This window comes from Haematobia irritans, chromosome 4 (genome assembly GCF_050003625.1).
Source record: "Haematobia irritans isolate KBUSLIRL chromosome 4, ASM5000362v1, whole genome shotgun sequence".
Taxonomy (NCBI): domain Eukaryota; kingdom Metazoa; phylum Arthropoda; class Insecta; order Diptera; family Muscidae; genus Haematobia; species Haematobia irritans.
Genome location: NC_134400.1, coordinates 122,462,602 through 122,489,638, shown reverse-complemented (window position 1 = coordinate 122,489,638; position 27,037 = coordinate 122,462,602). Strand labels below are relative to the sequence as shown.

Below are 27,037 nucleotides of genomic sequence, written 5' to 3'. Positions count from 1 at the left end.
AAATCAAGTACACCATATTGATTTCATAACCTTCCCCTACGGCCCAATTTTGAAAAAGTCGGGCAAAGTCGGGATGTCCCCCTCCCCCACCAGATATAAAAAAATGAGGTACCCTAGGTTAGGTTAGGCAGCCCGATGTATCAGGCTCACTTAGACTATTCAGTCCATTGTGATACCACATTGGTGAACTTCTCTCTTATCACTGAGTGCTACCCGATTCCATGTTAAGCTCAATGACAAGGGACCTCCTTTTTATAGCCGAGTCCGAACGGCGTTCCACATTGCAGTAAAACCACTTAGAGAAGCTTTGAAACCCTCAGAAATGTCCCCGGCATTACTGAGGTGGGATAATCCACCGCTGAAAAACTTTTTGGTGTTCGGTCGAAGCAGGAATCGAACCCACGACCTTGTGTATGCAAGACGGGCATGCTAACCATGATTACCCTCTACGTTCTCCGGACAATTTTCATGTGAAAAAATAATATTATACATTTTTGTAATGTACGCTGTATGTGAAAAAAGATTTTCCCGCTTTTCCGTTGAAGCTTTTCTTTAATGTTCTTTGCTGTAAACCTCATAGAGACCTTTCCAACGAATGCAAAACCGTGGAAATCGGTTCGTGCGTTCTGTAGTTAAAGGGTCAGAAAGGAAAACACGACTTATTTTTAAATATTAGATTTGATTTGTATAGAAAAATTTCCTCAAAATTTTATTTCTATAGAAAATTTTCTCAAAATTTAATTTCTATAGACAATTTTGTCAAAATTTTATTTCTATAGAAATTTTTGTCAAAATTATTTCTATAGAAAATTTTCTCAAAATTTTATTTCTATAAAAAATTTTCTCTAAATTTTATTTCTATAAAAATTTTTCTCAAAATTTTATTTCTATAGAAAATTTTGTCAAAATTATTTCTATAGACAATTTTGTCAAAATTTTGTATCTATAAAAATTTTTGTCAAAATTATCCATTTTGTCAAAATTTTATTTCTATAGAAAATTTTGTCAAAATTTTATTTCTATAGAAAATTTTGTCAAAATTATTTCTATAGAAAATTTTCTCAAAATTTTATTTCTATAGACAATTTTGTCAAAATTTTGTTTCTATAAAAATTTTTGTCAAAATTATTTCTATAGAAAATTTTGTCACAATTTTATTTCTATAAGAAAATTTTATTTCTATAGAAAATATTCTTAAAATTTTGTTTCTATAAAATTTTTTTTCACAATTTTATTGCTATAGAAAATTTTGTCAAAAATATATTTCTATAGAAAATTTTATTTCTATAGAAAATTTTGCCAAAATTTTATTTCTATAGAAATTTTTTTTATCATTCAAATTCAAAATTTTGTCAAAATTTTATTTCTATAGAAAATTTTGTCAAAATTTTATTTCTATAGAAAATTTTGTCAACATTTTATTTCTATAGAAAATTTTCTCAAAATTTTATTTCTATAGAAAATTTTCTCAAAATTTTATTTCTATAAAAAAAATTTGTCAAAATTTTATTTCTATAGAAAATTTTGTCAAAATTTTATTTCTATAGAAAATTTTCTCAAAATTTTATTTCTATAGAAAATTTTGTCAAAATTTTATTTCTATAGAAAATTTTGTCAAAATTATTTCTATAGAAAATTTTCTCAAAATTTTATTTCTATAGACAATTTTGTCAAAATTTTGTTTCTATAAAAATTTTTGTCAAAATTATTTCTATAGAAAATTTTGTCACAATTTTATTTCTATAAGAAAATTTTATTTCTATAGAAAATATTCTTAAAATTTTGTTTCTATAAAAATTTTTTTCACAATTTTATTGCTATAGAAAATTTTGTCAAAAATATATTTCTATAGAAAATTTTATTTCTATAGAAAATTTTGTCAAAATGTTATTTCTGTAGAAATTTTTTTTATCATTCAAATTCAAAATTTTGTCAAAATTTTATTTCTATAGAAAATTTTGTCAAAATTTTATTTCTATAGAAAATTTTGTCAAAATTTTATTTCTATAGAAAATTTTTTCAAAATTTTATTTCTATAGAAAATTTTCTCAAAATTTTATTTCTATAGAAAATTTTCTCAATATTTTATTTCTATAGAAAATTTTGTCAAATTTTTATTTCTGTAAAAAATTTTGTCAAAATTTGATTTCTATAGAAAATTTTTTCATAAGTGTATTTCTATAGAAAATTTATGAAGTACCTGCTTTAAAAATCTACAAGAACACCAAGAATTCTATCAATCTCCCAACAATAAAAAACTATATGAAAGGGAATGGACTGGCAACTTTAACATGGTTTTGTCATTGAATGGATAAAAGTACACTCTAGAAAATTGTTTAGACTAACTTCAAAGTACCCCCACAAAAAAAGCAGTTTAAAAAAAGAACTTGAATTTGAATTTTACATGGGACGGAAGTAATCCGATTTGTTGATCCTTTGCATTGCTTTAAAAGTTGTGCCTTGCAAGTTCATTTGAATGAAGAAAGATGTGAGAGAAGTTACAGTTAGTCAGAAAAAAATATTTTTCTTTCAAGTTAGTCTTTACGAAATTGATTTTAGATACTACACAAAAAACGTTTATCACAAAAACTATGTTATATACAGTGCTGTTCAAAACATTTGCCACCAAATTCGCTGTTGAAAATAAACCATAATTATAATGAAAATAAAAATATTAAAACTAAAATTTTAATGCAATGTTGTTGTTTACTATGCCAATTTTAAAGATTTCAGGAAATAACGGACTTAACGATATTTTTTGTTTGTTTTTTTTTTTTGATAATTTATAAATTTTTATAAAATGAGAGTTTTCGCCTGTACAAAACATTTGCAACTAATATTAAGGGTCACATATATTTAAAAATAATTAAAATTTTTGTAACTTTTAGCGATAAATGTTAATAATTAATACTTGTCGCTTGATTACTATTGAGCAACTTTTGGTCATTGGTTAGGATTAAATGGTCAATCCCATGGTTCCGGTTTAAATAGATTTCGTAAGTCTTTTGCAAAAATTTCGTATCAATTTTTCGTTTTACAGCTTTCGAAAGTTTTTTTTTATGACTTTTACTTTAAGCGACTGAACAGTCTAGTCAAGCACCCGTAATTTTTCATCGCAAATCCATTGTTTTACCACATTACACGTGTACTAGAGGTCGTCATCGCGCTGCAAACAGCATAATACCCTCGACTCTATAAAACGGGCCATAAACTTGTCCAGAAAAATACCCCCAGACCATAATATTGGCCCCACCATGATTGACGTAACTTTTTGCATTTCTTGGATTAAGGCTTTCCTGGCAGCCTTCGTACTAACTTTCTACCATCCGATCCATGCAAGTTAAATTTTGAGTCGTAGGAAAATATAGCACAGTGGATAGTTCCTGAGGTCATTTAAGGTATTTTTGTGAAAATTGAAGGCGCGCTAACCTAGCTGTCTTAGAAATCGGTGATTTTTTACATTCTTGTATAATGGCAATCCGACTTCTAATGCTCTACCTCGTTACCGAAAAAATAGGAACAGTGGATAGTTCCTGAGGCCATTTAATGACACTCCGTCTTCTAATGCTCTACCTCGTTACCGAAAAAATAGGAACAGTGGCCATTTAAGGTATTTTTGTGAAAACTGAAGGCGCGCTAACCTAGTTTTCTTAGAAATCGATGATTTTCGACATTCTTGTATAATGGCACTCCGACTTCTAATGCTCTACCTCGTTACCGTTATATACCCAGTTCAATTTAATTTTTGACTTCTTTAAATGATATTTGATTGAATTGTTGCATAGTTCTTTTGATTATATGATCTTCTTTTGGCGTTGTCTTAGGCTTCTACCGCAGTGTACAGTTTTGGTGCATACACTGTTTATAACTCGATACGCAGTTGGTTTTTGCATATTGTACTCTTCCGAAATTCATCTTTGTGATGGCCCAACTTTAATATCATCGATATTTTTCTTTTTTATGTTGATGCTTATTGTCGGTAATTTTATGGAATTACTAGCGTAACCCGGCCCGCTTCGCTGCGCCTTCCGAAGCGTATTTGGAGGAACATTGTGCGTTAACTTAGTCAACTATATCCTTCATGCTGAAAACAAATTTGAATTTGGATTCTTTTAAACAAATCGGACTACTTTATAGGTACAAATACGGCGGGAGAGGGTGTACCCTTTCCTCCAATTTTTTTTAATAATGTTCTGTATTCAAGTAGTTGGACAATCTTCAATATTTCTTGTGAATTTTAAGTGTGGTTTGTCAAGGAAAGGTATCCTTCTCCTCAACATACCTGAAAATTAAGCACTATATTATAATAACATAGAAAGAATTACTTTTCCCATCCAATAAATCGAAAAAGCAAAAATATTAAAAATTTTTACCACATTAACATTTGCTAAAATGTTGGAAAATGAAATCAACAAAATTTATTTCACTTTTCCCCTTCCCCAACCAGATATCGAAAAATCATATGCTAATTTAAAAATCATGTATAAATTTAATCACCTCCTCCCACGTTCCCTGTAAATTTCAAGTAGATCGAAGATGTTTAAATTTTGCTCTATTGTTTTAAAGGACGTCACTTTCCCCGATACAATATCGACAAACACCGTAGTGAATAGCACCCCTAACCTTCCCTGAAAATTCTTGAAACTTTCCTGCAAGTGTGCGTGGGGGGGGGGAAGGAAGTGTCCTCTACGTTCATAACCTTCCCCCACTGCCTATGAAATTTCAAGAAAACTTAAGAATTTTTTTCCAGTTTTAGAGGAGGACCTCCTCCCCGACTAAATATCGAAAAGTGATGTAGCGTATCTTTTGTAAACGTCCCAGAAAATGTGAAGCAAATTATAAGCCTAAAAGGACGGCCTCTCTTCCGTTCAAATATCACAAAATCAGGTATCAACTATTAATATCGTAACCTCTCCCCAGTCCTCTGTAAATTTCAAGTAACTCGGTAAAAGTTTAATTGTTTCTCTGTATGTACTTAAGAGAAGCGGATGTCTCCCTATGTCCTTTTGTTTTTACTAAAAAATCAAGAACCTGATATAAATTCCATAACCCATTTTGCCGCAAAATTTCAGTCGGGGGAGTTTAGTTTTGTTTGTACTTTCAAACAAAAAAATTCGGACAAAGGGGTGGTCCCCCTCCCCGACCAAATATCGAAAAATAATGTAGCGGATTTTTGTCTAGATGCCAACCCCAACATTCAATGAAAATTTCAAGCAAATCGCATAATTTTGTTCCAAGTTTCAAAAAGTAGGGCAAGGGGGAGGTCCCCCTCCCCATCCATATATGAAATCATCGGGTACCCCATATTAATTCCATAACCTCACCACATGTTCTCTGTAAATCTCAGATAATTTAGAGAATTTTAGAGTTTTCACTGTACTTAAAAAAAAGTCGAACAAAGGGGAGGCCCCCCTCTGCCACCAAATATCGAAATAAAAAGTAGCGGATCTTTGTCTAGATGCCAACCCCAATCTTCAATGAAAATTTCAAGCCAATCGGTCAACTTTGGTCCAATTTTCAAAAAGTCCGACGAAGGGGAGGTCCCCCTCCGCGACCAGGTGTCAAAAAACGAGATACCCTATTTTCACCACATGAACGCCCCCTACGATCTCTGAAAGTTTCAAGTAAATCGGTTCAGCCGTTTCGGAGCCAACTCGGAACATACAAACAAAAATAGATTGAATTTTATATATAGATTAAAAAAAGGCATTAAGGCCTATGGCGATTAGTTTGTTGCCAAATTAAGTAATGATTACAAACGGTATACCTAAAATGCCATTTTTGTACATTTAATTCATCTTCTTATAGTCTCTTATAACTATTCAGGTAAAATACGCATAAATAATGATGAAAATGCAAAAATAATGAAAATATTACAGGGTGCTAGGTAGTTGCAAATGTTTTGAACAGGTCGAATCATACGATTCTTTACTTTTCGTGAAATATCAATTTTTAATAACAGCCCATTAATTTTCCCAATTAGAATTTGGAAATACCACTCGATAACGATTATTTTTTAAGTGGAAGTGAAACAATAAAGTTATTATTATGGGAGATATACCTAACAGGTTGGCTGATAAGCCCCCGGTCTGACACATAGATGGCGTCGCTAGTATTAAATGCATATTTTTATATAGTACCAACCTTCAAATGATTCGTGTCAAAATTTGACGTCTGTAAGTCAATTAGTTTGTGAAGCAACTTTTGTTATTGTGAAAAAATGGGGAAAAAAGGAATTTCGTGTTTTGATAAAATACTGTTTTCCGAAGGGAAAAAATACGGTGGAAGCAAAAACTTGGCTTGATAATGAGTTTCCGGACTCTGCCCCAGGGAAATCAACAATAATTGATTGGTATGCAAAATTCAAGCGTGGTGAAATGAGCACGGCGGACGGTGAACGCAGTGGACGCCCGAAAGAGGTGGTTACCGACGAAAACATCAAAAAAAATCCACAAAATGATTTTGAAGGGCCGTAAAATGAAGTTGATCGAGATAGCATCAGTATTTGCATATGCGGAAGCTCTGTGCAAAATGGGTGCAGCGCGAGCTCACATTTGACCAAAAACAACAACGTGTTGATGATTCTGAGCGGTGTTTGCAGCTGTTAACTCGTAATACACCCGACACCCGACACGTAATACACCCGGGGACTTATCAGCCGAGTTTTTCCGTCGATATGTGACAATGGATGAAACATGTCTCCATCACTACACTCCTGAGTCCAATCGAAAGTCGGCTCAGTGGACAGCGACCGGTGAACCGTCTCCGAAGCGTGGAAAGACTCAAAAGTCCGCTGGCAAAGTAATGGCCTCTGTTTTTTGGGATGCGCATGGAATAATTTTTATCTATTATCTTGAGAAGGGAAAAACCATCAACAGTGACTAGTAGTAGTAGTAGTAGTAATTCTTTATTTTATCCAAAATTGTTTACAAACTATTTGATTGAATTTAAACAGTGCAATATATGTTTAGTGAGATAGAAAATAAGAATTGTATTGATATAAACCGAAGACTATGACCTATGGTCGTCAGTCCCTTTATATGTTACATTATTTCTTAGAAAAATTTAAAAGATTAAAAATTGAATTCGTACATCAATTCTTTTCTGTAATTTACACAAGTTTTTATAAAGCTTGCAAGTACTTTCCAATTTATCACGAGACCATTCAAAATTTGTATTAGCTCATTCTCATTAAGCAAAACCTTTTGGAAATATTGGTATCGAAATTCATTTAATGCTGGGCATTTGCATAAGAAATGCTGCAAATTTTCATTTTCATTTAAGTTGCACATTGAACAAAGGGGATTTCCATTTTGATGAAAGCGATTTTCATTTAATTTAATCATGCTGCTTCTTGCTTTTAATATCCACATTATTTCGTCTGGAGTTAAAGTGTTATTTATATATAAAGAGCCAGCCATTGGATCAAGCTTGCTATAAAATCTGGAAGTTTCAGTGGCTTTTCCGATATGATAATTAAAATATTTCGATTGTAAATTCTGCAAAAGCAAATCCGTTTTCACAATCCAATGATTTTTTGAGACTATCTCAAGAGGGCCAACATCATTCTCTGTCATGAGGTCCATTATGTTTTTTGCCCAAAATAACTTTTGGCTCAAAACTTGTTTTGCCAATATATGGGGTAGTCTTTCTTCGCTGTAATCAAAAAGTACTCGGTTCAGATATCTTAAGTGTGTTTTCAACGTCTACATATGTCCATTTTCAACTCCAGTTTCGAGCATGAGTATATAAGTCGGTGTGAAGGATGGCATTTTTAATATTTTCTTTAAGAAGAATAAAGTAAGGGTGTCCACTTCTTCGAACTGTGAGAACCCCCATACTTGCGACCCATAAGATTGGATTGCTCTACAGACAGCAAGAAACAGTTTCCATTTTACCGTAAGGGACACATTTGCCTTGGAAAGATGAGTTTTCCATGTTGAATTAATGCTGTTTTTTGCTGATTGATTTCTCTTCTGAATATGCTTACTAAAAGAGAGTTTCGGTGTGAGAATCATTCCTAGGTAGCAATATTCGGATGTAATATCAATTTGTTCACCTTTATAGAACCATTTTTCGCCATTTGCATTTCGCCCACCTCTCTTGAAAATCATTATTTTCGACTTATCCAAGTTGACCTCCATATTCCAGAGTTCGCAGTATTTTTCAAGTTTATTTATCATCTGTTGTAAGACATTTATTTCATTTGCCAAGAGTACAATATCATCAGCGTAAAGTAATAGTCGAATATTTATGTTATCCACGTATGTTCCACCGCCAATAAAATCATTTAAATCATCCAAATATAGAGCAAATAAAAGGGGCGAGAGAAGACAACCTTGTTTGACCCCTGTTTTAGCAATGAAATCGTCAGAGTCAACAGTGACTATTATATGGCGTTATTGGAGCGTTTGAAGGTCGAAATCGCGGCAAAACGGCCCCATATGAAGAAGAAAAAAGTGTTGTTCCACCAAGACAACGCACCGTGCCACAAGTCATTGAGAACGATGGCAAAAATTCATGAATTGGGCTTCGAATTGCTCGCCCACCCACCCTATTCTCCAGATCTGGCCCTAGCGACTATTTCTTGTTCTCAGACCTCAAAAGGATGCTCGCAGGGAAAAAATTTGGTTGCAATGAAGAGGTGATCGCCGAAGCTGAGGCCTATTTTGAGGCAAAACCGAAGGAGTACTACCAAAATGGTTTAAAAAAATTGAAAGGTCGTTATAATCGTTGTATCGCTCTTGAAGGGAACTATGTTGAATAATAAAAAAGAATTTTGACAAAAAATGTGTTTTTCTTTGTTAGACCGGGGACTTATCAGCCAACCTGTTAGATTAAGTTCATGGTGAAAATGTTTTGAACAGCACTGTACTTCAGAATTACAAATTTTTTTCCTTTAAACTACGAAATTTTCTTTAACAAGTGAGAAAAAATATGGCTAATATGAATTGATTGAAAAATATATACTTATTTTTCTAACATTTTTTTTCAGTATAGTTACCGCAAAGTATAATGACATAAAATTCCAAATAATTCATCGCATCTAAGAAATCACTCCCACTAGCACTTACTTTGTCAGAACACCAACACTTCCAATTCCATGCACACACACACATACACACACCCAGAAACTCACAAGGGAATGTAATTTGCTTGTCAAAGTTTAACTCGTACACCAAGCCAAACTGGCAATGAATGCATCATTTGAAAATCCTTTCCACCCAACCACATTCAAATCAGACAACATAACAAACTCTCACCGGCAATAAATAATAAATTTGCTGGCTTTTTATGAAATCCTTTGCCGTTGTTGATAAACGACAAGAGACAGGCAAAATGAAAGAAAGAAAAAAGAAAAAAACAAAATATGATGTTTTGAAATTCCTAAGAACCTTTAAATGAAAGTGATGGATACAGCCTACAAGAGGAAATGGTAACAAATCCACCCCACATTAGGTTAATCGTTTTGGTAAATTGTGGGAAAAGACGGATTAACTAGTGCTCTTTACTAGGAGAAGAAATACCGCCGGGTATATGGATTCACAATTTCAAGGAATGAGATTGAGTCTCTCCAAATCGACAAAGAACTTGGAAGTTGTTTCACACTCTAGACTAAACTGGCTAAAAACTACGGCTTTTCGACTAAAGAAGACATACACAAACAAAAATGATTTTTGGATTCCATCATGAAAATAATTGATCCAATTTATTTTTTATTGAAATGTCTTCAATCACAGAAATGATAGTGTCATTCACCAAAGTCAATTAAAAATTTAATTGATCCAATCAAAAAGATAATTGATATTAGTAATTCTTGGGATTGATTTTTGTTTTCATTAATTTTTTTTTTTTACTCAATTAAATTTTAATTTGAATATTTTTGAAACGTCAATTACAATTTTAATTGGAAATATTTTGTTGAACATTTTTTCTGTGAACGAGTATGTGGCACCGTATGCGTGCCAAAAACTGGTTGAGAACGTTGGTGAATGACGCCCTCCCTCTTTTACTAGGTGTTTGAATCAGTTGTAAGACCAGGGGGGTTACTCTGTATTGCGATACGAAAGCAAATGCGATGCGATAGTTAAATGCGTTAAGAGTACAATTCGGTACTCTGTATCACTTGCGCAAACGCTTTCGCAAAGTAAACTGAAAATATGGTAACGCTTTAGCAAAATAAAGCGAAAATATGACAACGCTGGCTGCACAATGTAAACAATAACGAAAATGATAAAAAGAAATGTCAAAAAATTGTAAATAAAAACATTTTAAACAATCTTCCGTTCGGTGCGTGTTCTTTTAAAACTTGCTAATCGTTTATAACAAAAAAGTAATAATTATGGATTCGATAGCGTTATGGTTTGAAGAAAATTAACATGAACGAATTACAAGAAGAATTTTGCGAGATCGGTCAAATATACTCTCCCTAAGTGACCACGGGTAAGAAAATGGAAACTCAAATTATGTGACAAACGTTTTTGAATATTTAATTTTTATAGATTTCGTCTTAATAAAGATGCGTTTATGTATGTATTAAACGCTATTAAAGACGACCTTGTCGTTCCAAATAAATCCACAGCCATTCCAACTCCAATAAAAGTGGCCGCTGCTTTGAAATTGCTTGGACAAGGTGGTTATCTACAAATCGGCCAAGACCATCTTTTAGGACTATCAGAGCAATCTATGTCGCGCTGCTTAAAAGAAGTTTGCGAGGTGATTGAACGAATACTTTGTCCCAAGCACATACAATTTGAGGTAACTGCGGAAGAGACCATAAAGTCTACCAAAGTTTGGAACTGACGTTGCTGTGTCTGTAACTTTTTTGGTTTTTCCCTAAAACAATAAACAATTTAGATACAAATATAAAAATTTAATTGTGCTTACTTACATATTTGTTACTTTGCGATTGCTATTTTGTTTGCGCACGATTTTTGCGATCAACGAACGAGTTTGACATACGCTTTCGCATTATAGAGTGCGGTGATGCCAGATTTGCGAAAACTAGATGCGCAAGGTAGATACGAAAACGAATTACTGAGTACCAATTACTAGATTCGCGACAATTTTTCTTACGCATCGCAATACAGAGTAACCCCCCAGACACATATAATTTTTTTTTTTCTGATTCAATCGCGAAATTAGTAGATCATTTTTTTTATTGAAATGTCTTCAATCACACTTTTAATTGGACATAAAAGAAGGTTTGATTAAAAATTTAATTGATTTGAAAAATCCAATTAATTTTTAATTGTTTCAATTAATTTGCAAACATCAATTAATTTTTTAATAGATTCAATTAATTATCCAGTTGAACTATTTAGCAAGATCAGTTAAATATTTAATTGAGGTTTGCAAACGACATAGATTAATTTTTATACCCTCCACCACAGGATGGGGGGTATATTAACTTTGGCATTCCGTTTGTAACACATCGAAATATTGCTCTAAAGGGTGATACGGTCAAAATTTGGTCAATATAAACTTGACGTATTTCTTTCAATTTTGCATTTAAAAAACACCCCTCATTTTGAAGGTCTGTGTGTGTAGAATGTTGCTCCTATTTTGATTTTGGAATTCACTCTTCAGTTGTCAAAATGCCGTCCAAGCAAGAAGAGCAGCGTATCAAAATTTTGTTCACGCATCGCGAAAATAAAATAATAAAACTGTCAAAGTTCGCAAAGAAATATCTGGTTTGGCAAGCCATCTGTACCTGTGGCTTGAAAAGCAGCATTTTCATAGCTTCCGGGACTGTCAACCAAGAAATTTACGTGAAAGAGTGTTTGAATAAACGTCTGCTGCCTTTCCTGAAGAAACACGGTTGTTCCGTACTGTTTTGGACGGATTTGGCATCTTGCCATTACGGTAAAAAGGCCATGGAGTGGTATGCCGCCAACAACGTGCAGGTGGTTCCCAAGGACAAGAACCCTCCCAACACGCCAGAGCTCCGCCCAATTGAGAAATACTGGGCTATTGTCAAGCGGAACCTAAAGAAGACCAAAAAAACTGCTAAGGACCAGCAGCAGTTCAAGGCAAACTAGCTTTCTGCGGCGAAGAAGGTGGACAAGGTGGCTGTACAAAATCTGATGGCAGGTGTCAAGCTTGAGGCCCGGCAATTCGGATTTGGAACTGAATATTTTTCCTGAATTTTATACTAATTGAACTTGAAAAAGCAATTTAATTTGATTTTTTAAATAAACGATTTCACCGATTTACACGCGCTTTCCCTTGACCAAATTTTGAACGTATCACCCTTTAAGACCCCATAAAGTATATATATTCTGGGTAGTGGTGAAATTCTGAGTCGATCTAAGCATATCCGTCCGTCCGTCTCTTGAAATTACGCTAACTTCCGAACGAAACAAGCTATCGACTTGAAACTTGGCACAAGTAGTTGTTATTGATGTAGGTCGGACGGCATTGCAAATGGGTCATATCGGTCCACTTTTACGTATAGCCCGCATATAAACAGACCCCCAGATTTGGCTTGCGGAACCTCTAAGAGAAGTATATTTCATCCGATCTGGCTAAACTTTGGTACATGGTGTTGGTATATGCTCTCTAACAACCATGCAAAAATTGGTCCACATGGGTCCATAATTATATATAGCCCCCATATAAACCGATCCCCCGATTTGGCTTTCGGAGCCTCTAAGAGAAGCAAATTTCATCCGATCCGGCTGAAATTTGGTACGTGGTGTTAGTATATGGTCTCTAACAACCATGCAAAAATTGGTCCACATCGGTCCATAATTATATATAGCCCCCATATAAACCGATCCCCAGATTTGACCTCCGAAGCCTCATGGATGAGCAAAATTCATCCGATTCGGTTGAAATTTGGTACGTGGTGTTAGTATATGGTCTCTAACAACCATGCGAAACTTGGTCCATAGCGGTCTTAATTATATGTAACCCCCATTTAAACCGTTCCCCAGATTTGATCTCCGGAGCTCTTCGAGGAGCAAAATTCATCCGATCCGGTTGAAATTAGGTATGTGGTCAAATTCGGTACATTGCTAGTATATGGCCCCTAACACCCATGCCAAAATTGGTCCATATCGGTCTATAGAAAATTTTGACAAATTTTTATTACTATAGAAAATTTTGTCAAAATGTCATTACTATACAAATTTTTTTTCAAGATTTTATTTTTATAGAAAATTTTGTCAAAATTTTATTTCTATAGAATATTTTGTCAAGATTTTATTTCTATAGAAAATTTTGTCAAGATTTTATTTCTATAGAAAATTTTTCAAAAATTCGATTCTGGATGACAGTCTTTAGTACCAGTTTCTATGCAATCCATGGTGGAGGGTACATAAGATTCGGCCTGGCCGAACTTACGGCCGTATTTACTTGTTTTAATTAAAATGTTAATTGGATAAATTAAGTGTTTTATAAAAACCGCGAAAAAAAATTCACCGTGTGTTCTTAATTTGATTAAAAAATGATATTTTATTATTTTGATAAAAAAAAGTTGAGTTTTATTAAAAATTTAAAAAATGTAATAATTTTTTAATTGACTTAGTCTTCCGAGTTTGATTAACAATTTAATTGTATCAATTAATTTAATTAATTTTCAATCATTAACCTAATTGACTTAATTTTTTTTAGCTTGATTGAAAAGTTTATTGCATCAATTAATTTTTTAATTGAAAAAATTTTCAGCCTCAATTAACTTATTATTTGGAAATATTTTAGTGATACTTTTTTCTGTGTATAGATGCCACGTCTGATGGACCATTAATAACCATCGGAATCATATGAAGAAATTCAACAGAATAAACAGGAGAGCTTTTATTTATATGACTGGTGCAATGAGAACAAAGGCCACCGCAGCTCTGGAGGTATCGATGGCAGTCTGCCCACTTGATCTGCATATCAGAAAGACAGCTGAAGTGATACTCATGAAACTGAAGAGCCTAGACTCGCTTGGAGACGCAGATTATAGGTACACTCATTTGGGCAAATTGCAATCGATTATACAAAGTATCGAGAATTGGGAAGAAAGTCGTATACATTTCGGAGATCTAAACACTTATACCGACGTATCGAAAATGATATTTACTGCGAAAAGTTTGGTACGAGCCGCTGTCACTGAACAGCATATTACTCCGTATTGGATACCTGGACATTATGGATTAATAGATAATGAGGATGTTGCCGGCTAAAGAAGGAGCACACGGCACGAATCACATCGTTGCGGTTGTTTTCCCCCGCTTTCTTCATATATTTACGAGTCAATGTCAAACACAATGAAAGGACGCTGGTCTTCCTTTGTGGGCTGCGAGCAAACCAACTTGACATGGGATGACAAGAACAGCCAACTAGCGTATTTTCTAAGACTAGTTCAAAGTGGAAAGAATTGTGGGGTATACGCGATGTTCTAAAAAAGGAATGTTTGTGGAACAACTTCCAATTTTGTTTGCTGAGATATCACAACAACAGTACATGCAGCAATTATAGCAAGTTTATAAAATTATTTCTTATATATGAAAGTAATTTAACAAATATCATCAATATACAAAATGTTGAAAACCCTAAGACATATGTCTACAAATCAAATGGAACGAAGTGCTTTCAATTAATAGAAATTTTAAATCTTTGTCTCGTATATTCAATCAAATGCAAATCCTTTGGAAACTCATAGATACACTCACAAATTGTATTGGTCCTTTACTGTTCTTAATGAGAGCACAGTGTATGTTTCTCGAATTTTGGATTAACAAATTCTTTGACATTTCTATGCACAGATTGTAATAAGATTTCTGATCCAAAATATGCTACTATATTTAAACTGATAGAAATATCGAAATGTGTTATAAAACCAGTAAAAAAAAATTTAAATACGAGGGATGCCTCCATATTTCAGGATTAGACAACATAAACAAATATTAGTTATCGAAAATCGCTTTATTGGTTTTTTAAAATGTTCATACTTAAGATCGACACAACTGTACCATTAACAAATAATCTTGTATGTAACTGGTAAGCACTTACTATTCAATGGAAATCTTGGTTACTTTCTCAAGGACATGTCCTAACAGGTTGGCTGATAAGTCCCCGGTCTGGCACATAGATGACGTCGCTAGTATTAAATCCATAATATTTTTATATAGTACCAACCTTCAAATGATTCGTGTCAAAATTTGACGTCTGTAAGTCAATTAGTTTGTGAGATAGAGCGCCTTTTGTGAAGCAACTTTTGTTATTGTGAAAAAAATGGAAAAAAAAGGAATTTCGTGTTTTGATAAAATACTGTTTTCTGAAGGGGGAAAAATACGGTGGAAGCAAAAACTTGGCTTGATAATGAGTTTCCGGACTCTGCCCCAGGGAAATCAACAATAATTGATTGGTATGCAAAATTCAAGCGTGGTGAAATGAGCACGGAGGAAGGTGATCGCAATGGACGCCCGAAAGAGGTGGTTACCGACGAAAACATCAAAAAAATTCACAAAATGATTTTGAATGACCGTAAAATGAAGTTGATCGAGATAGCAGAGGCATTAAATATATCAAAGGAACGTGTTGGTTATATCATTCATCAATATTTGGATATGCGGAAGCTCTGTGCAAAATGGGTGCCGCGCGAGCTCACATTTGACCAAAAACAACAACGTGTTGACGTTTCTGAGCGGTGTTTGCAGCTGTTAACTCGTAATACATCCGAGTTTTTCCGTCGATATGTGACAATGGATGAAACATGGCTCCATCACTACACTCCTGAGTCCCATCGACAGTCGGCTGAGTGGACAGCGACCGGTGAACCGTCTCCGAAGAGTGGAGACTCAAAAGTCCGTTGGCAATGTAATGGCCTCTGTTTTTTGGGATGCGCATGGAATAATTTTTATCGATTATCCTGAGAAGGGAAAAACCATCAACAGTGACTATTATATGGCGTTATCGGAGCGTTTGAAAGTCGAAATCGCGGCAAAACGGCCCCATATGAAGAAAAAAAAAATATTGTTCCACCAAGACAACGCACCGTGCCACAAGTCATTGAGAACGATGGCAAAAATTCATGAATTGCTTCCCCACCCACCGTATTCTCCAGATCTGGCCCCCAGCGACTTTTTCTTGTCGGTCCATATATAATTATGGATCAATTTTTGCATGGATATTAGAGGCCATATATAAACACCACGTACCTAATTTCAACCTGATCGGATGAAATTTGATCTTCCAAGAGGCTTCGGAGGTCAAATCTAGGGATCGGTTTATATGGGGGCTATAAATAACTATGGACCTATCTGGACCAATTTTAGCGTGAATATTAGAGACCATATACTAACACCACGTACCAAATTTCAACCGGATCGGATGGAATTTGCTTCTCCTAGAGCCTCCGCAAGACATATCTATCTGGGGGTTCGTTTATATGGGGGCTATACGTAAAAGTGGTCCGATATGGCCCATTTGCAATACCATCCGACCTACATCAATAACAACTACTTGTGCCAAGTTTCAAGTCGATAGCTTGTTTCGTTCGGAAGTTAGTGTGATTTCCACAGACTGACGGACATCGCTAGATCGACTCAGAATTTCACCACGATCCAGAATATATATACTTTAGGGGGTCTTAGACCAATTTTCGATGTGTTACAAACGAAATGACAAAGTTAAAAAACCCACACCCAATGGTGGAGGGTATAACAGGTAAGAAATGTCTAAAGTCGAGCGGGGCCGACTATATTATATCCTGCAAATCCGTTAAATATGTTTCGATATAAACAAAATGTGTTTCGGGCACAATTTTTAAACACAATATATTTAAGTGCAAACATGTAATATTGTCAAACTAACACTAAATGTTTGGAACACATATGTTAATATGTTAGAATATATTATGTTTGGGGCATGCATGTTTCATAAAAATTATATGTGTGAATGTAAACATATATAAATTTACAATTTTCGAGTAAACATATATATGTTGTGATATTTTATTCAGAGAGCGAAAGAGAGAGTATAGAGAAAGAAATAGAGATAAAACCGGGAGGGTTGACGAAAGATATCAAATTAACACAGCGAGAGAATCGAAAGAGAGCAATTTCTGTGAAACCGCTTATATGTTGTTTCGGAAACTGCTTTATGATAAGGCCAAAAATTGTATACGCTTAAGTCTAAATATTCTTTAATTTAAGTCTAAATATTATTAAATTTGTGTATATTATAAAATTATTTATGTATGTTTATACTCGACCCCACGTTCTTCCTTTGTTAGAGTTTTTGAATTCCTTCCAAAATATCAAACTTTTATACCAAAACCAGTTTTTTATTACAAAATTGTTATTTTTGCAATAAAAAAATAATATTTTATCCAAAAGCTCAGTCCATTTCGTTTATATCAAGCACTGTTTCTGACTGTAAATCTTTAATAACCCACATTTCGAAGTTTCATTATAAAAATTTAATATAGTATAAATATAAATGCGTAAATTAAAAAAAAAAACAATTGGTGTTTGGTCGGAGCAGGGATTGAACCCACGACCCTTTGCATGTACGGCAGACATGCTAACCACTGCTCCACGTTGCCAACACATGTATGTTTCTGTTAAATAATGTTATGTTTGCATGGGCTCGTGGGCGCTGCAAACTATGCTATATAAATGTAACTTATAACGATAATTGTCTTCTGGTGACTATAACAGCTACGTAGCTCAGTGGTAGTGTGTTGGCTTACAAACTGTATGGTCCTCGGTTCGATTCTCCATCCAGGCGAAAGGTAAAATTTAAAAAAAATTATAAAATTGAATAATTTCTTCAACATTATTTGTATTACAGAAAAAGGTGCCAAGAACTAAAAAATTTCGTGGAAGTGAAAATTATATTAGGGAATTAGCACAATCTTCTTTGGGGAAAATTCTTCCAAGCATATAATATTTTTGGCTCAAAATGCTTCCAAAAATAGAATATGTTCACATAAAACAAACATATTAATGTTTCGGCAGTATCCAATAATATATGTGCTTCCTACAAAATATGTTTGGAACATATGTTAGAGAGGCGTTTTGTTTTGAGGGTGTATATATAAAGGTTTTTTAGGCAACTGTGCAAACGTGTATTTATGATTTATCGGTCGATAGATTTGTATTGGAAGTATCCTATACTAAATTTGCGTCATTCATACACGTTTTCGATTTAGCAGTTGCGATTTTTCATGGCAAATGTTGATATTTTGGGCATTTTTGCCGAAGCGATTGTCTGAACCGATTTCAACCAAATTTGGCATTGAGCTTAACATGGAATTGGGCAGCACTCAGTGATAAGAGAGAAGTTCACCAATGTGGTATCACAATAGATTGAATAGTCTAAGTAAGCCTGATATATCGGGCTGCCACCTAAACCTAACCAAATTTGGCATGCAAAGTTACAACATTAATTCTATTCCCTGTGCAAAATTTCATGTAAATCGGATTACACCTTTGACCTCTGTGATCATATGAGTCTACATCGCACGAAAGATATATATGGGAGCTATATCTAAATCTGTACCGATTTCAATCAAATATATAGCACACTTGGATACACTACTAATTGTACTCCTCGTGCAAAATTTCAAGTAAATCACAGTGAAACTCTGGCTTCTGGGACCATATAAATCCATATCGGGTGATTGATATATAGGGAGCTATATCTATATCTGAACGGATTTTTTCCAAAATCAAAAGGGTTCTATTCTGACCTAAAACACTTACTTGTGCCAAATTTGAAGTCGTTTGGACTAAAACTGCGACCTGGATTTTGATTACAAAAATGTGTTCACAGACGGACGGACATGGCTATATCGACACAGGGACCTATTCTAACCAATATTGTCAAGGACACCAGATGTCTATCTCATCTCCTAGGTGGTGCAAACATATGCACTAACTGATAATACTCTGTTCCACAGTATGGTGCAGGGTATAAAAAATCCGCAACCGTGACTTGAACGCGTATGTTATTGTCTGCTCTATACGCGTTTACAGTCGCCTTAGCACATTGCACGACCGACGGAGTTGCTATAAGAACGTCTAACGAATATTTCATGACTTTTCATGGCTAAAGAAAAACGAAAGCCGTTCATGCAATCGTGAATGCCGGTGGACGAAACCGTGAACACTCCGTTTTGATTTTTCGTGAACGTTTTCGTTTAATTTGTTACCGGACGTTCACGATTGTGGAACGTATTTTTTATATTATTGCGATCCATGTTTTGGTATAGCCACCGTGGACGTAATCGTCAACACTCCGTTTTGATTTTTCGTGAACGTATCCGTTTCAATTTGTTACCGCACCCTCAAAAACATCGCTTCTGTAACATATACCCCAAACACATTTTGCTTCAAGCATATATATTTTCAGGATTGGTCCAAACAAAATATTGTTTGTATTGTTCAAACATATTATGTTTCACCTTAGGGCATACACTGGTAGAACAAAATTTTAATGAAATTTTCTTTGTGTGGATATATTTTTAAGGCGCCATAATATGTTCTAACATATTAACATATATGTCCCAAACATGTTATGCTTGTTTATGAACATTACATGCTTCCACTTAAAAATATTGTGTTGAAAAATTTGAGTTCCAAATATATGAAAAACAGTCTTTTTGGTACGTGCGCCCGTTCAAGATTTTGGAATGTAATTTTCTATTGAGTTGGCAGATTGCAACACTCCCCAGCAAAAAAAGCTTCCAAAAAAGTAGTTGGGATCCCCAATCTGTTATCCGGAAGTAGTGCAAACTTGGATCATCTCCAATGAATTTTACATGGGCTTATCATAGGACGGAAGTACTCCCTTCTTGGATCCTTTGCATTGCTTTAGAAGTTGTGCCCTGAAAGTTAATTTGAATGAAGAAATTTAAAAAGCGAAAAAAAAAACAATTTTTTTCAACCAATTTCATCTTTTTTTCATCAATATGTTTTACTGCACAATTATTTTCCTACTATCTAATTTTTACAATTTGAAAAACTTTTTCGCTCCGACCAGGGGTTTAACCTGGGTTTGCTGGCACCATAACAGAACGACTTAGCACACTCAGCAACAAACGCCATTGAACATAAAGGTCAAAAAGTCAATTCAAATGTTTGTGATATGATCGTAATACGACACCAAGGAATAACATTCTAATTGCTTCTCGAGATGTTCTTTATTAGTATGAACGAAAAAATAAGAAACGCAGGTTCAAATCTCACCAGCGGCAATTTTTTTTATCAAATATTTTTCTAAAAAAATATTTTTTTATGTCATACATCGTTTTTATTTTTTATTGTCGGCATATATTTTCGTATAAATATATTTTTTTTCCATTAAAAATCAACAAAAAAATTAAAAATTATCGTAATTTGCAAAACCTTCTCAAATTTATTATTTTTTTTATTATTTTTTTTACTTTTTTATTAATTTCTATTTTTTTTTTTTAGTTTTTTATTAGTTTTCTATTTTTTTGTAAAATTTAATTGTACAAAATTTGCACTTAAAATAGCCCGATTGCGTTCTTTCTAACACTTGTCCACAAGGACTGCATCGGAAGTAGAAACAAATCATTGGGGGATCCCAAAATGCGCTTTCGAAGAAATATTTGTGCACTTGTCCAAAAGGACTGCATCGGAAGTGGAAAAAATTATTGGGGAATCCCAAGAAGCGCTTTAGAAGAAATGTTTGTGGACTTGTCCAAAAGAACTGCATCGGAAGTTGAAAAAACTCGATGGGGGATTCTGGGATGGGCTTTAAAAGAAATGTTTGTGGAACAACTTCCAATTTTTTTTTTGCTGGGTAGGTTTGTCCAATGCCGAAATATAAAAAAACAAATAATGAATACTTTCATTACTAAAACATAGTTTCTGTTAAACAAAAGACCGGTTCGTACCAGTTACATAAAGGTTCATTGTCTTTATGGAAATATTTTGTTATTTGATTGAAAAAATTTCATTGTCATACATTTTAATGAAATTTTTTTTGTGTGTATATCCCATATTTGATCGAAAATGGATATATCGATGTGCCCGAAGCGGAAAGGCTTGCAGAAATCTTTGAAATAAACATCAATATCAAATTAATTCACATTTATGATATATGTAAAAGAAAGACACTGTTTCAAATCTTTTGCCACTGTTCCCAGTCCTTTGTCTATTGAGAATATGTCTTAGAATTATAATCTCCATATGACCATTAATAGGTCCTTAGGCAAATAAGATAACATAGAATTCATGAGAAATATTTACTTTGTAAAATAATGAGAAAACCAAACACAAAAGTGTTGAATAAATACAGCCGATATCAATAAATATATGAATATACAAAGCAGATAATCTTGTAAAATTCATTTTCTGGAGTATTCTAAAGAATTTCCAAATTACTAAAGTTTGTATACTTTGGTCTTTAAGAATTTTCGAATTTAAATTTGAATTGCTATAAATGACAACAAATGGTGAGAGAAGGAGACATAAGAAAGACCATGACAAAGTGATTTGAAACAGTTGTGAATAACTCTAGTCATAATCTTATTGTCCTAGAAATTAACATGTTGGAATAAGAAAATAACATTTAGAAATTTAAAAAAAAAAATGGAAACAAAAATTCTTCTCAGATTGTTATAATTGCCTTTGTGACCAGGTACCTATACCCTGAACAAAAGTGAACAAACCAGTAAATTTTTGGAGTTTGTAATTAAACAATATTATAAATACCGCTATGACAAATAAGTAAATACTTTCCGACAAATTCAAGAAAATTTGTTAGACATAATTATCTTATTCTTTCACTTGTTATAAAAAATTTCGTTTTTTATTGAAAAAAACTGTAGTCAAAAATTGCAAAAATGTCTTCTACGTTGATCTTCATGGCTAAATATATAACTATAGACCTTTATGGACCAATTTTGGCATGGTTATTAGCGGCCTTATACTAACACCACGTTGCAAATTTCAACCGGATCGGATGAATTTTGCTTCTCCAAGAGGCTCCGGAGATCAAATGTGGGGAATGGTTTATATGGGGGCTATATATAATTATGGACCGATATGGACCAATTCTTGCGTGTTTGTTAGAGACGATATGGACCAATTTTTGCATGGTTGTTAGAGACCATATAACACCACGTACCAAATTTCAACCAAATCGGATGAATTTTGCTCCTCCAAGAGGTCCGCAGGTAAAATCTGGGAATCGATTTATATGGGAGCTATATATAATTATGGACCGATATGGACCAATTCGTGCGTGTTTGTTAGAGACCACATACTAACACCACGTTGCAAATTTCAACCGGATCGGATGAATTTTGCTTCTCCAAGAGGCTCCGGAGATCAAATGTGGGGAATGGTTTATATGGGGGCTATATATAATTATGGACCGATATGGACCAATTTTTGCATGGTTGTTAGAGACAATATACTAACACCACGTACCAAATTTCAGCCGGATCGGATGAAATTTGCTGCTCTTAGAGGATCCGCAAACAAATCTGGGGATCGGCTTATATGGGGGCTATATATAATTATGGACCGATATGGACCAATTTGTGCGTGGTTGTTAAAGACTATATACTAGCACCACATACCAAATTTCAGCCGGATCGGATGAATTTTGCTCCTCTAAGAGCCTCCGGAGTTCAAATCTGGGGATCGGTTTATATGGGGGCTATCTATAATTATGGACGGATATGGACCAATTTTTGCACGGTTGTTAGAGACCATATAAAGGGTGATTTGTTAAGATCTTGATAACTTTTTTTAAAAAAAAAATGCATAAAATTTGCAAAATCTCATCGGTTCTTTATTTGAAACGTTAGATTGGTCCATGACATTTACTTTTTGAAGATAATTTCATTTAAATGTTGACCGCGGCTGCGTCTTAGGTGGTCCATTCGGAAAGTCCAATTTTGGGCAACTTTTTCGAGCATTTCGGCCGGAATAGCCCGAATTTCTTCGGAAATGTTGTCTTCCAAAGCTGGAATAGTTGCTGGCTTATTTCTGTAGACTTTAGACTTGACGTAGCCCCACAAAAAATAGTCTAAAGGCGTCAAATCGCATGATCTTGGTGGCCAACTTACCGGTCCATTTCTTGAGATGAATTGTTCTCCGAAGTTTTCCCTCAAAATGGCCATAGAATCGCGAGCTGTGTGGCATGTAGCGCCATCTTGTTGAAACCACATGTCAACCAAGTTCAGTTCTTCCATTTTTGGCAACAAAAAGTTTGTTAGCATCGAACGATAGCGATCGCCATTCACCGTAACGTTGCGTCCAACAGCATCTTTGAAAAAATACGGTCCAATGATTCCACCAGCGTACAAACCACACCAAACAGTGCATTTTTCGGGATGCATGGGCAGTTCTTGAACGGCTTCTGGTTGCTCTTCACTCCAAATGCGGCAATTTTGCTTATTTACGTAGCCATTCAACCAGAAATGAGCCTCATCGCTGAACAAAATTTGTCGATAAAAAAGCGGATTTTCTGCCACTGATTTTGGTAATAAAATTCAATGATTTGCAAGCGTTGCTTGTTAGTAAGTCTATTCATGATGAAATGTCAAAGCATACTGAGCATCTTTCTCTTTGACACCATGTCTGAAATCCCACGTGATCTGTCAAATACTAATGCATGAAAATCCTAACCTCAAAAGAATCACCCTTTACTTACACCATGTACCCAATTTCAGCCAGATCGGATGAAATGTGCTACTCTTATAGGCTCCGCAAGCCAAATCTGGGGGTCCGTTTATATGGGGGCTATACGTGAAAGTGGACCGATATAGCCCATTTGCAACACCGCTTGACCTACATCAATAACAACTACTTGTGCCAAGTTTGAAGTCGATAGCTTGTTTCGTTCGGAAGTTAGCGTGATTTCAACAGACGGACATGCTTAGATCGACTCGGAATTTCACCACGACCCAGAATATATATACTTTATGGGGTCTTAGAGCAATATTTCGATGTGTTACAAACGGAGTGACAAAGTCCTATGGTGGAGGTTATAAAAAGTTAAAATTACGCATTAAAATATGAAAAAATCGAGTTATAAAAAATCGAGTTAAAAGAACTTCCGGTGTAGTTAAAATGAAGAACAGCTTTGGGAGAACATATTTGAAAGTGCTTTTAAAGTCGTGCCTTCAGAAGAACTTCCAAATTTTTTTGCTGGGTAGGTCTTAGCATATTTCTGTAATACAAACAATGTAGAAGAAGGTATTCGATTTTATAATTTTTTTAAATTTAACCTTTCGCCAGAGAATCGAACCACGTACCATAGATTTGTAAGTAAGGAGAGTAATGAAGTTGTAAGTAAGCCAACACACTATCCCTTGAGCTACGTAGCTGTTATTGTCATCATCAGACAATTATCTCTACACTGAAAAAAAATATTGTCGTGAGGTCAAAGATTTCATGTCTTAAAGAAACGAATTTAAATTTTGCTTAGCATAGAAGCCAAATTTCCCTAACACAAAGTTGTTTTCCTTGTCCAAAAGTCGATATACTTTTCAATGAAGTCGTATTGTCCTTATAATTAAGTGATTTCACTTAGAAATAGGTATCATAACACGAAAGAAAAAATGTTTGGGCTAAGGTCGACTTGACTTTAATAATTCAGAAAAATTCTTTAAATTTAATGAAATTGTCTTTAAATTTGTAGTCTGTTTGCATCTTGACTACAAAGCAAAAAATCCTTCAAATATAGGACATGTTTTTCAACACTTTATTTTAAAGAAGTTTTTTACTTGAAACATAGCATAATTTCTACTGGAAGTCGTATCTGAATTTGGAAAATAAAGTTGTCGTTAACTCGTTGTTAAAGGACTTTGATAGCATATGAAAAAAAATAAGCTGAAAAATTAAAATTTGCTCCCTAGGAGCAAGTACACAAAACCCAAATTTAAAAGAGAATTGTGTCTTAAAAGTATCCTTACTTGTATTCTCCGCTTTTTTGGTTCGGAATCAATACCACAATTTTTAAAGTAAAGACAAAATCTTTGGAACCGGGCATGCTTTGTTTTCAGTGTATAGCCATCAACGCACGAGCAATTTATGTAGCACAGTTTTGGGCGCCCACAGGCGATGTGAAGAAACTTTGTTTTAAAGAAATATACGCTTTCTATATATGTATATTCCAAAAATACAGTCACAAAATATAAAAATTTTATGACAAAAAGTTTTTTTTTCGGTTTACTGAAAAAATATTGTAGTGAGGCCTTCATATCCTTATAAAGGGTGATTTGTTAAGAGCTTGATAACTTTTTTTTAAAAAAAAACGCATAAAATTTGCAAAATCTCATCGGTTCTTTATTTGAAACGTTAGATTGGTCCATGACATTTACTTTTTGAAGATAATTTCATTTAAATGTTGACCGCGGCTGCGTCTTAGGTGGTCCATTCGGAAAGTCCAATTTTGGGCAACTTTTTCGAGCATTTCGGCCGGAATAGCCCGAATTTCTTCGGAAATGTTGTCTTCCAAAGCTGGAATAGTTGCTGGCTTATTTCTGTAGACTTTAGACTTGACGTAGCCCCACAAAAAATAGTCTAAAGGCGTCAAATCGCATGATCTTGGTGGCCAACTTACCGGTCCATTTCTTGAGATGAATTGTTCTCCGAAGTTTTCCCTCAAAATGGCCATAGAATCGCGAGCTGTGTGGCATGTAGCGCCATCTTGTTGAAACCACATGTCAACCAAGTTCAGTTCTTCCATTTTTGGCAACAAAAAGTTTGTTAGCATCGAACGATAGCGATCGCCATTCACCGTAACGTTGCGTCCAACAGCATCTTTGAAAAAATACGGTCCAATGATTCCACCAGCGTACAAACCACACCAAACAGTGCATTTTTCGGGATGCATGGGCAGTTCTTGAACGGCTTCTGGTTGCTCTTCACTCCAAATGCGGCAATTTTGCTTATTTACGTAGCCATTCAATCAGAAATGAGCCTCATCGCTGAACAAAATTTGTCGATAAAAAAGCGGATTTTCTGCCAACTTTTCTAGGGCCCATTCACTGAAAATTCGACGTTGTGGCAGATCGTTCGGCTTCAGTTCTTGCACGAGCTGTATTTTATACGGTTTTACACCAAGATCTTTGCGTAAAATCTTCCATGTGGTCGAATAACACAAACCCAATTGCTGCGAACGGCGACGAATCGACATTTCACGGTCTTCAGCAACACTCTCAGAAACAGACGCAATATTCTCTTCTGTACGCACTGTACGCATTCGTGTGGTTGGTTTAATGTCCAATAAAGTAAACTGAGTGCGAAACTTGGTCACAATCGCATTAATTGTTTGCTCACTTGGTCGATTATGTAGACCATAAATCGGACGTAAAGCGCGAAACACATTTCGAACCGAACACTGATTTTGGTAATAAAATTCAATGATTTGCAAGCGTTGCTCGTTAGTAAGTCTATTCATGATGAAATGTCAAAGCATACTGAGCATCTTTCTCTTTGACACCATGTCTGAAATCCCACGTGATCTGTCAAATACTAATGCATGAAAATCCTAACCTCAAAAGAATCACCCTTTACTACGAATGAGAATTTTGCTTAGCATAGAAGACGCATTTCTCTCATATAAAGATTCTTTCCTTGATTCGACATAAAAATGGGTATCTTAATATGAAAAAAAATTTTGTTTGGCTAAGGACAACTTTAATAAAACTCTGAAAAATCTTCAAAATTATTGAAACTATCCTTAAATTTGTTGTTTTTGTGTTTTGACCACAAGGCAAAAAAGCGTTCAAAAATAGGATACCTCATTTTAAAGGCGTTTTTAACTTACAACATAGCATAATTTCTACTTGAAGTCGAGTCTGAATTTGGAAATGTAGGGTGTCGTTAACACATTTTTTAAGGAATTTAATAGCACAGGAAGAAAAAAGCTGAAAAACGAATTAAAATTTGTTTCCTAGAATCAAGTACGTAAAACTCAATTTTAAAAGAGAATTGCGTCTTAAATGTGTCCTTACTTCAATTCTTTGCTTCTTTGGCGCGGAATCAATACCAAAATCATTAGAGTAAAGACAAAATCTTTGGAACCGGGAGCCATCGTGGTGCATGCCCTC

General features: G+C 34.5%; 1 protein-coding gene and 2 long non-coding RNA genes across 7 annotated transcripts in view; 1 reads left to right on the top strand and 2 right to left on the bottom strand.

The window, feature by feature from the left end:
- LOC142237055 (protein alan shepard-like) overlaps nucleotides 1-27,037 on the bottom strand; it is a 1,108,257-nt gene that overhangs the window by 918,561 nt on the left and 162,659 nt on the right. The window lies entirely within an intron of this gene.
- On the top strand, nucleotides 10,036-10,872 carry LOC142237058 (uncharacterized). Its single transcript, XR_012722315.1, has 2 exons — nucleotides 10,036-10,443; nucleotides 10,503-10,872. It is a non-coding gene; the product is annotated as an uncharacterized LOC142237058 (long non-coding RNA).
- Nucleotides 10,465-11,097, bottom strand: LOC142237057 (uncharacterized). The gene is made up of 2 exons (XR_012722314.1): nucleotides 10,892-11,097; nucleotides 10,465-10,836 (listed from the first exon to the last, which is right to left on the bottom strand). It is a non-coding gene; the product is annotated as an uncharacterized LOC142237057 (long non-coding RNA).